The following is a 10,529-nucleotide window of genomic DNA, read 5'->3' as shown; positions in this document are numbered from 1 at the left end:
CAATGGCCTGGTGGTTGGTAGCCTGCAGTGGTTCACTCTAAAGAACTTAGTATTTTTTTTTTCTAGTTAATGCCTTGCTATTGAAGTGTCTCTATTAAAAAAAAAAAAAAAAAAAAAAAAAGAGAGAGAGAGAAAGAAATGCCTCAAGGAAAGCCAGATGGCTGAATACCGGCATCTGAAATGAAAATAAAATATTCAGCCATACATATGTGCTTTAAATACACTTAGCTGTAGTCCTTTGTTTATGAGCCAGGCTTTTCTCTATTGCTTTTGCATTGGTAACTTTGAACTTGTTCTGCACATGTTTTAGTAGATCAAAGTTGAGTGAAAATGTGCTTAAGTCCATGTTTGTGCCTTGTGGTTCTTGTCCCAAATCAAAGATGCAAGGTCAGGCTTTGGGCAGATGTCACGTTTTTAAGGTAAATGTTATTTTGGGCAGGTGGAGAAATTAGTTTTTCTAATTTTTCTGTATTGGTATGTCAGTCTGGCAGTTTTATTTCAAGCTTTGCATGTGGACAGGGGCATTGTTAGCAGCGCTTTGAATGCGTCGCAGCACTTCCTGATGATAACCACACTGCCATTGCCTGTAGTTCTGCTCCTACTGAAACTCTTTTGACTTCACCTGCAGCTATGGAGTGCTAGTTGCCTGCTACTGCATTGTGCAAAGTGAGCAACAGCTCAGGAACACGTGTGTGCAAATAGGCAACACCACCACCAACTGAAAAGCGCAGCGAGGACTTCGGAAAGCCCCGTTCTGTATCTTACATAGAAGCCCAGACAACTCCCGGAGCAGTCTACGTAATTCCCTGCAGGTATCCAGCATTTTTCATACAACATTTAAAAGGCAACTGTTGTATTGTTTCTGCACTGTGAAGCTCTAGGTTTGGTGGAAAAAAAATCCTTTTAATCTTTCCTGTGTTTTCTTGCTTTAATAGTCAGGGTGTTTGAAGGCAGTGATTGGAGACCAGGTAGCATCAGTCGCTGGCACCAAAAAAAGCAATTTAGGAAAATGCGTCCATCAGAGATCCTGTTTTGTGAAGGGTGCCCAAACAGAACCTGCCATTTCCTTCACACTGCTGAAGGGTCAAAAGACCCTTGATGGAAATGGAAGGGAAAAACAGTTGCAGGGTCTATGTTTCTGTGAGTTGGGTCGAGAAAGCTGAAGAGATGACGGTTTGTTCCAGTCAAACCTGCTCACTTTTTTCCCCGATCTTTAAAGTTGTGAGCTCTCTTTTCTTTTCCTTGGTATAGCCCTAGCCTGGACCTGCTAGCAGCATTACTTTGCTACCATCAAACTCTTTTTTCCTTCCAGTCTTGAGACTAATAAGTGAGTTTAAAGGACTAAACCATTGGCACTTGTGATTCAAAATGTGGGCAGAAAATTACGTGGTGTAAATTAAAGCTGCATGAATTGCAGTTACGTGGCCCTCTGCACAGCCTCTTTCAGGCTTCCTTACCACCTCATCTTTTGGCCCATCCGCTCCAGAGTGCTATGAACTTTTGTGGCATGTGAGACAGCGTAAATACCATTTTGGCAAGTCACTGAGTCTATTTAAGGAAGGCTGCGAGTGGGTGCAGCTCGGTGTACCTTGCTCCCGTTGAGGGAGGGAGCAGAGAAGGCGTGATCAGAAATGAGATGTGGCGGGGGCTGGACTGGTGGCTTTCCATCAGGTCTTCACTGTCATAGCTGCTGCCTACAGCAGCATATTTTTAGAGCAGTTATATATTACAGTGATGTCAGATGCTGTTTTGGGTCTTTTCTAAAGGAAGAATGGGAGAGTGAAAAATGGATTAAGGTTTCTGGTAAAACTGCTAAAAGTGTGTGAGGACTTGCAAGGTGTCCTTGCTCTTCAGTGCAGAGGTGATCCGAAACTTTCAGAAAACATTAGGAAAGAAAGAGGCCCATCTAACAGTTCTAGGTTTTTGTTTCTAATAAAGGGTTATTAAAATTGGAAACCACTTTTAAATCGGCACAAACCATTTCCCCTGCCTCTTAGTTTTTACCTGCTGTCATTTGGCTCACCCAGCAGCAGCCGATGCAGCTTTCCAGCAGTGTTGTGTAGGGACAAATGGCACTTGTCCTGTACAGGAATGGAAGTTCAGAGTTAGCTCGTATCTGAGACCCGACTGAGGGAAACACCAAGCACAAGGTCAGACACTCTGACCTACAGAGAACCTCATTCAAGTTTGAAATTTTACGGAGTAACAGAACTGTAGGTGAATATGTGGAAAATATTTTAAGAGTGCTCAAATACTGGTACTGTGTAATAACACTGGCCTAATTCCATCACTAGACTTTTTGATCTGTTCTGGTTACTCAAAAGCTCCAACTGCAGAAGCAATGTGTGATTCCTGAATATGCAAATAAGATGACAGACTGGAATCCACTGCTGGGCAATAGAAGATAACTGAAAAGCTGTTGTTAGTAATGCTACCACAGGTTAGCAGAACTGTACTGCGCATTCATCAAGTTCCACAGACAGTAAGATGAGCTGTCCTCTGAGCAACCCTACTCCCAGTAACAGTTAGCTCATCGTCCAGTGGATCTGAAGCCCCGTGGGTGAATGCAGTGGTTTGGGATAATTTGGTCCCACAGCTCAGATTTTGTTTCTGGGCTGGCAAGTTACAGTTCTGTAGGGCCTTTCCTGAATCTAGTGAAAGCAGCTGCCTGATCTGAGACAAGTTCAGAGTAAGTTAATTTCTGTAGGAATCACTGTAGTGCCGAAGTCAGTAGTGATCTCACTACCCTTAATCGTGGATTTGCTGTGGAGTTAAGTTGGCCCTCCTGAATAAGCTTGTTTGTTTTTGAGGGGGTTGTTTGCAAGGTCAGCGTTGTACAAGAGAAATGTCAGTGCAGTGGTTCTCTCGGCTGTCAGCACATGGTGTTCCCCTCTCCCACCCCAGAAACAGGGAATTCATCACTGTGGTGTTTGGGCAGGACTCCTTGAGCGCTGGGCAAGGTGGTCAGGCTTCTCAGAAAAGAACTGCTCAAGATGGGGCTACTGGGACCTTGCGTTACAGGAAACGCTTTGTTGTGATGCACCTCTCTGCACTCCAGTGTGCATCCCTGTTAGGATGCTGGCGAGATGATTCCCATGTGCCAGTATGCCCAAAGCCCCTTTCTGGGGTTGGCTGTTAGTATTTCTGTAGGAATCTATCAAGTAACTTTTGGTAAATTCCCAAACCTCAGCTTTAATCTAGACAGAGACATTTGTGCTGTCTTCATTTCTTGAGACCTTTTTTTTTTTTTGAGGAAACTTCTCTTCTATTTGCATTTGTTTGTAAAACCCTTCCACTTTAGCAGATGGGAACATGTTCAGTGACTGTCTTATTTAAGTGTGAAAGTCAGTCTATTTCAATGCACATGTGCCTTATTATTTGGAATGAGATCTTTGTAACCATAACAATTGGGAGCTGGCCACACAATCTGCACTGGTTATGGGAACCTCTGTCGCCCTGACCTTCATCCGCTAGAGATGGGGAAGCAGTCTAGTCTGTTTCCAATCCTGTGCGTCGCCCTCTGAGCTAATTTGTTTTAAATTGTATAGCAACAGCATTTACTGTTTAAGCAAAAATCTCTTAGCACATGTCTGTCTTTATTGCCTTTTTTCCTCCTCCCTTGAAGCTCTTTGCAATTAAACCTCAGTAAAATACGAAGCATCAGAAACGTTAAACTATCTTGGCAATGAAGAGGCATGAAACAGATGAATAATGAGAAGCAAAAGATAAGCAGTAATGCCACTTTCATTCTGGAGTGCCTATTCTGGCAGAGAGTTCACGTCACCTTTTACTACTTCATATCCTATTTATGACTCACAGGAATGATTAAGAAAAAAAATATCCCAGCAAAGAACAGTCCTTAGATTTCTGCTTTAATTATGGAAATGAGAAACTTCAAGGCCTCTTTTGCTGCAGATTAAGAAGTATCTGTGAGATTTCCAGTGCAGTTTAACTTAGTCACATGAGGATAAAGGAAAGAGGGGGGGAGACTCCTGCATTTTTCATAGATGTGCCCATTTTGAGTAGCATGTGAGTTCAGCTGAGACAACGTACATCGCTTCCTTTTTATTTCTTCCCAGATGTTGGCCTGAGACAATCCTGTGTTCATGGATAATAGACACTTGTGATAAATATCGTTCAATGAGCTTTGCTGTTATGAGCAGGAGATCACGGGGGTCTGGAGACTCCCTGTGCAGTTTTTTAGCTCTTGTATTATTTTTCTATGTGAGAAAAACGTGAGAGCTCTAAAACTCAGTGGACCTGCTTCTTTCTGTGTTTACACTAGTTTTACAGGGATGTTTCTTTATTGCTTTCAGTGGAGTTTGCTGCTAATTCTCACTTCTGGAAGAAGTCTGAGTCCTGTTATGTTTGGCAATTTAGGTTCACAAAATTTATGTGGTGTTATTTGTATCCTGCTCTATATTTAGCCTTCTTTTTAGCAATCCGGAAAGCAGGAAGTAAAAATCCCATCAAATACTTCTGTGTAGTGTGCTGAAGTGAGAAGTTCGGGTAGGTCAGCGTGGACTGATTGGCAATGAGAAGAATGTGGAGGCATTAGGTCTGAATTCTCAGCACTATAGGCAAGTGATATAACGCAGGGAGATTCAGCAAAAGTTACTGTGGCAAAAAACAAGCCAAAGATCAGATGCAAAGGACCAAACCCAGCAGTGTGCTCCTATACAGAGGGGAATGTAATCACCTGAAGAGTTCCCCGAGGTGTCTGGAGGATGTAACACAACACTGATCAGTTGTGCAGAATGCTGCAAAAACATTCTAACTCGGTCTTGTTCTCTTGCTGCCAGTTGAAGCAAGCCATGGGATAAGCATTGTTTCTGTATTTTCTACATCGTGCCAGGAGATTGAGGAGATAATCAGGAAATAGTTTGGTCAAAGTGCCATGTTTACTCTGGCTATATAACAGCCCAGAGGGTTTCTGGTGTTCTGTGTAATAGAAGATGGGAGCCCTGAAGTAGTCGCTGATGTTGGATGGGAGCGTGCCCGATAATTTGTCATGAACCCTAAAGCTGGTGTTTCAGGATCTGGGTTCCCCTAATGCTTGCCACTACCCTGGCAGGTTTCTGCTACAGTTTCATATTGCCACAAAAGCTTTTCAGCTTAACAAGCTGGTATTTTCCAGTATGAGAAAGCTTTGTCAGAACATCTCTGAGCAAATCTTCAGTGGTATTCACAATAGCAGCCTGCCAAAGGAATTGCAGTGAACGCTAACTAAGGTGTTCAAAGCCAATGTGAAACTTTAATAAAATGAACCTTGAGTTGCTTTGGATCGTGTGTATCCTTTGTGTGTGTGCATGGAATCAACCGACTCATATGCCATGGAGCCTTTAAACAATACCAGCTCTTCACGTTCATTCTCCATGCTGCACTAGGGAAAGCAGGCTCCATCTGCGGTGTGTTGGAGACCCACAAGGTAATTGCTCTATTCAAGTAGGAAAACAACAACAACAACAACCACTTCATACGTCTACAAACCCACTCTAGAGGGACTGCAGCAAAACCTGTGGAAATAGCCTTAATTCCTTTTAGTAGCACCTTGGGAAATGGGTTTATAGTGACATCATCCTAGAAGAGCACGTAGTGATTTCCTGGAGAGATCTACACACTTGGATGCATAACATAGGCGGCGTCTTCAGCTGACAGATCATATTGCACAGACCCACAACGCTATCTGCCCGTAGTAGTATACCGTGAAGGGGTAATGGGAAACTGCAGCTCTGCTCCTCGCATACCTGGCTGAGCCTGTACTCCAGCTCTCAGCGTGGCTGTCTCAGTGACAATACCTTGAATTCAGTACATCCTCGACCGAGTTCTGTATTTGTACTGTCCAAGCCACACAATTTCCTAATAACTCTAAAGGAGAGCATATCCCCTAAAGGGAGAGGCAAATGGTGAATAATTTGAGAATAGGTATGCTGAATGATGTCGTTTAAGGAGGCTGAAAGACAGGAATTCTGCAGTACACATTTTTCACCCCTATAAATAAAGCCAAATGAAAATAACAGATTATGTTCCCACTGCCACCTTATTAGCATAGCTTACAATATGGCAAGGGCTTCTGAATTTTCCATGCCCAGGAAGGCTTTTTTATTTTGGTTTCATGCTAAAGTTGAGTAACTGGAATACAGGAGAACTATGTAACGGAACCTTTTTGAAAAGTATGCCATTTGTGCTGTTCTTATGTTAAAATCAAAGCAATTTATTATTATTATTATTATTTACTTCCAGAAGAAAATTCTGGCAAAACATTAATTTGTTTAAATTTCTCTTTGGTCACCGGAAAGCATTTAAGTAGCAGTAATGTAAAATTCTCTTGATAATGGAAGAAAAAAAGTATTGTCATTAACATTCTGTCCAAATGTGTAAGTTTGGAGGAAATTTCATTTAAGAATAGCATACCGTGAATGTTGAATCAGAATTGGTCTATGTAGATCTGTGGGTAGGAGCACACAATTCAGTCAGTTCTGAAGATTTTGAATGCTTCATCTAGATAATAAAAGGGCTAAAATCACACATTTCTAGGCTGTGCTGTCTATTTAGTCATTGTTGTTGATCTCTTAGTGGTCCAAAATGATTAATGGCATCTGAAAATGGAAGCTCAGATATGCCTGTGACTTCTGCCCACTGCTCCACAGCCACCATATTTAAGTGAAAGATGTCCCTCAGACAGCTCCTCAGGAGACCGTCCACACTTTCTGGGCCTCACTTGAGTTGGTGCCTCTTAATGGAACTGACTGGGATTTTAATTAAATGATTTTTCAGCTTGAAGTGTTTTTTGCTTTGAAATAATTCCAGAAAATAAAGTAGCAGCTGGCCTTTAACATGTAAACTCAAGACAGACAAGGAAGCTCCACTTTTTCTTCGATTTACCCTGTTCCCCTCCAAAAAGCATTTCTGTATGCGGTGGCATTGGCTTGTATGCCTGCTGACTATGAAAAAACATAGTTTTTTCCAACTAGTATTTTATCAGCTGTACTATATAAAATGCAAGTCACTTTTGGTTGATCTAATTAGAGTTTGCAAATTGTAGTCCCAAACAAAAGCCAGTCGCTCTGTATTAAACATTAACTCTGGTGCACAGAGTGCAGGTTTTGTTTCAGAGGGGTAGTCTGTGTACATGCATTTAATTAGCCTCTGTCAGCTGTTGATCCTCTACTTTAAGACTAAAAACAAGACAGGATAACCTGGCATATCTGAATTGCTGTGTGCAAGCTCAGTGCTCAAAATGTTGCCAAGGTACATATAGATAGCTAACAGTACTATTGTAAATTTACTGAGAAATCCTGTGGTGAAAATAAAGGTTTAACTACAGCTTAGGATTCATATTGGGAACTACTCTTTTTCCATCTGGGTACTGGTTACACAGTGCTTACACTCCCTAGTATGCCAGCCCTCTTGCTGGGGACAGTTGATGATGAGCACACTATAAAATGCTTAAGCGTGTTTTGAGAGTGGGAAGGACTAACAAATGCAATATATATGAATGTGATACATTTGTAATGAATTGGACATACAAAAACTACATTACGGTAGTGTGGAGAGTGTGGTTTGACCATAAGGATGCCAGGGGATCTTAAGCTATTAAGGCTGATGCTTTGTCCTTAATTCACCCTGTCATTTCTAGGTATTACAGTGCATGGCACTAAACAGAGCCCACTGCCTCACATCTAGTGTTTAATAATTAAATATATGATGTGAATTATATTGGACAAAAGGAATCTGCTGTGAACACACTTTCATCCTACAATTTTCACACAGTATATTTAGGACAAATCTCAAGTCTTTGCAATTGGGGGGGTGGTGGTACATGAAGTAGCTGTAACATTGGGGGAGCGGGGGGCAGGAAATCATCTTGTAAAATTTAGTGCATTTGCAGTACAGAGTATTTAGACTGCTACATTAGAAGGCGGGTACTTAAGGGAATGTAATGGCTCAAGATAACAGAATCTGTATTTTGCCTCATTTGAGCTGTGTATCTCTATTGTGTAAATCCATAGAGGTATATTCAAGGTGATTAGCTAGGATTTAGTTCTGTGTGGGAGCAGGGGGAAAAGGTCTAATGGAAATGTTGACAGACCATTAACTAGAGTATCACTAATGGGTGCTGTAATAGATAGAGATATTTTTAATTGTAAAGAGGTTAATTGGTATTCCTCATTTGCATTCCTGTCTTCCTGAATGGTAGCAATTGTAGCTCATCCATTGATAGGAATGGCTATTATACTGAGAGAATATAAAGGATCACAATATTTTCTCCAAGAAAATAAGTATGTGTATGTGGAAGAGAAATAAGTTAACTGGCACAGGATGATTAGCCAGCTATAACTGTGGAGAAAAGCAGTTTTCCTAACAGTGTATGTAGGGAGTGCCTGCAGGAAGTTGTTTCCATAGTACTTAGAAGAATTTTATCTTTTTAATTGCTTGGGAAAAAATAGCTGACTTCCACTAAAACATTTGCAACAACACATAAGTCATGGTAATTTTCAGCCTGCTTCTCAATGGAAATGAAAATTTTTGGAAACGTATGAGAGAAGCTACTGCTCTTTTCCTCTGTCTCAGGTGCTGAGGGGAGTACTTACACAGAGCCCTAAATGAGGCCCATCTTCCTGTACTAACGGAATAAAAGGGGCCTCTGCTGCCCTCCTTGGTGCTTGGTTAGGCCGTGACCAGAGGAATTGGTGCCCCAGGGCTGCCAGGCTACCTCTCGCCTTGCCACCGGCCCCTTCTGTCGATAACTTTCCCCACATGCTTTGCAGCTTTGGATCCCAGCACGGCACTGGGGCCTGGAGCAGCCTGTGATGGAGCCCACTCCCGTGCCAAGGAGGCAAGGGCTGGCGGTGACTTCTGGCTGTGACAGGCCTCTCTCCTTTGTCCACCCACGGCTCTCTGTGCTTGGAGCTGGCTCCAGGGGGTGGTGATCTCCTGCACTGGCTGCCCCAGGAGCAGGAGGAAGCCCAGGGCCTACCCAGCACATGGCCTCTCCTCAGTGCACGATGAGCAGCAGGGAACTGGCCTCCCTCTCCATTGGAAATGCCCTGTGCAAGGCCTTCCTCTTCCACATAGCTCGCTTTCTTCAACTTGAGTTAATGAGTCTTTGTCTAATTAAGAAAAACAAGCAATAGACTTCACATAGCTGCATCCGCAGTTTTTCTTCTGCTATTGCCGCTTCTTTAGCTTCACCATCTCTACGTCCTTGTTATTTTTTGGCTGTCACACTTTTCCCCCTGCCCTGTACGTGCTCTCCCTATGGGTCTATCAGCTTTTTCTTCCAAACTGTCCTTGCCCTCCTGCCCGGTCCTGAAGCATGTAGCAACAAGTATTCTGTGTGGATTTTTTAAATACTGAAAGAAAACACATTCAACAAATGATTTAGTTCTGTGGTTTATAAAGCTTAAGTATATTTTACTGAATGAATATATAGTCTTTTAATTTCTTTATAAAATTAATTCCTTAATGAATTTAGCCAGTAGCAACAACTTACTCATAAATGTCATCTCAGTGTGCATAGCAAAACTGAATTATTTAATAGAGGACTCTGTCAATTTGTCAGTCCTTAAATGCAAAATGCAATTTCTTCTATGAGTCTTTCCAGTCTTTCAGCTTCTAGTATTTCTTTATCCAATGATCCAAATTCTGTTTTGTGAAAGTGAGCAACTCCGACTTTCCCCATCTGTGCCCATTTCCTAATTAAACAGGACTTACCTGCAGTGTTGGGGTGGTAGGGTGGGGATTTAATGTAAAGTTAAATAATGTAGATAGGAGTAATCCTATTTCAGTAAAAGAAGTTGCCCCTCACCTCCCATTCCCAGTTCTCTTGTAGTACACTTCATTGTGGGTTGCTTTTACAGGTTTTGTGCTCTGTGCCCTTCCAGGCACTTTATTTGTGGAGTTCCGAATAGCTGTGGGGCTCACTAGAGCTCCTTGCTCTCTGAGTAGCTTGGATATAAACAAGCAGTTGCCTGCTCCTGAATGAGACCCAGCTGGCCTGCCTTCCATCTGCTGGGCTGCCCTGGCTCTCTGCTGCCCACTGACTGCATAGGCAGGGTGGTCCTCTCAAGTAATAACATCCGCGTAGTGCCAAAATCCCAGGCTAGTTCTCAGCTTGATCGCTTTGCCAATCTGCTTCACCACACGGCCAAGCAGTACTTTGCCAGCGTGAGGCCGGAGCAGTAGCCGGGGCTGGGAGGGAAGCAGACCGGCGCTCCTGGTTCTGCGCGTGAGCCAGCGCTGCAGCTACACAAAACCCTGAGATGGCTGGAGATTGTCAGGTGCTCTGATAAGACATTTAACAGCTTACACACGTGGTCACGTTTTGTACACTGTGCACATGCCCTTCTCTGCCAGCTTGGAACTAATGGAGAGGGTTGCTTGTGTTGTCAGATGTCCTGGGGTTTCTAGGGCAGTGAGCAGCGCCTGTCAGCACCCCCACGAACCGCGGGATTTTCTGCTCCTGTAGGCTTCAGGAGGCCAAGCCTCTGTGCAACAGCTTTGGCATGTGTGCCGTTTGTGCAGTG

At 42.9% G+C, this 10,529-nt stretch overlaps 1 long non-coding RNA gene across 1 annotated transcript; it reads right to left on the bottom strand.

Annotated features, from left to right (window-relative positions):
• Positions 1–8,110: 8,110 nt before the first annotated feature.
• On the bottom strand, positions 8,111–9,923 carry LOC118171709. The gene is made up of 2 exons (XR_004753343.1): positions 9,812–9,923; positions 8,111–9,113 (listed from the first exon to the last, which is right to left on the bottom strand). It is a non-coding gene; the product is annotated as an uncharacterized LOC118171709 (long non-coding RNA).
• Positions 9,924–10,529: the final 606 nt, after the last annotated feature.

Source organism: Oxyura jamaicensis, chromosome 9 (genome assembly GCF_011077185.1).
Source record: "Oxyura jamaicensis isolate SHBP4307 breed ruddy duck chromosome 9, BPBGC_Ojam_1.0, whole genome shotgun sequence".
NCBI lineage: Eukaryota > Metazoa > Chordata > Aves > Anseriformes > Anatidae > Oxyura > Oxyura jamaicensis.
The sequence above is the reverse complement of the archived record's forward strand: the minus strand, read 5'-3'. Positions and strand labels throughout refer to the sequence as shown.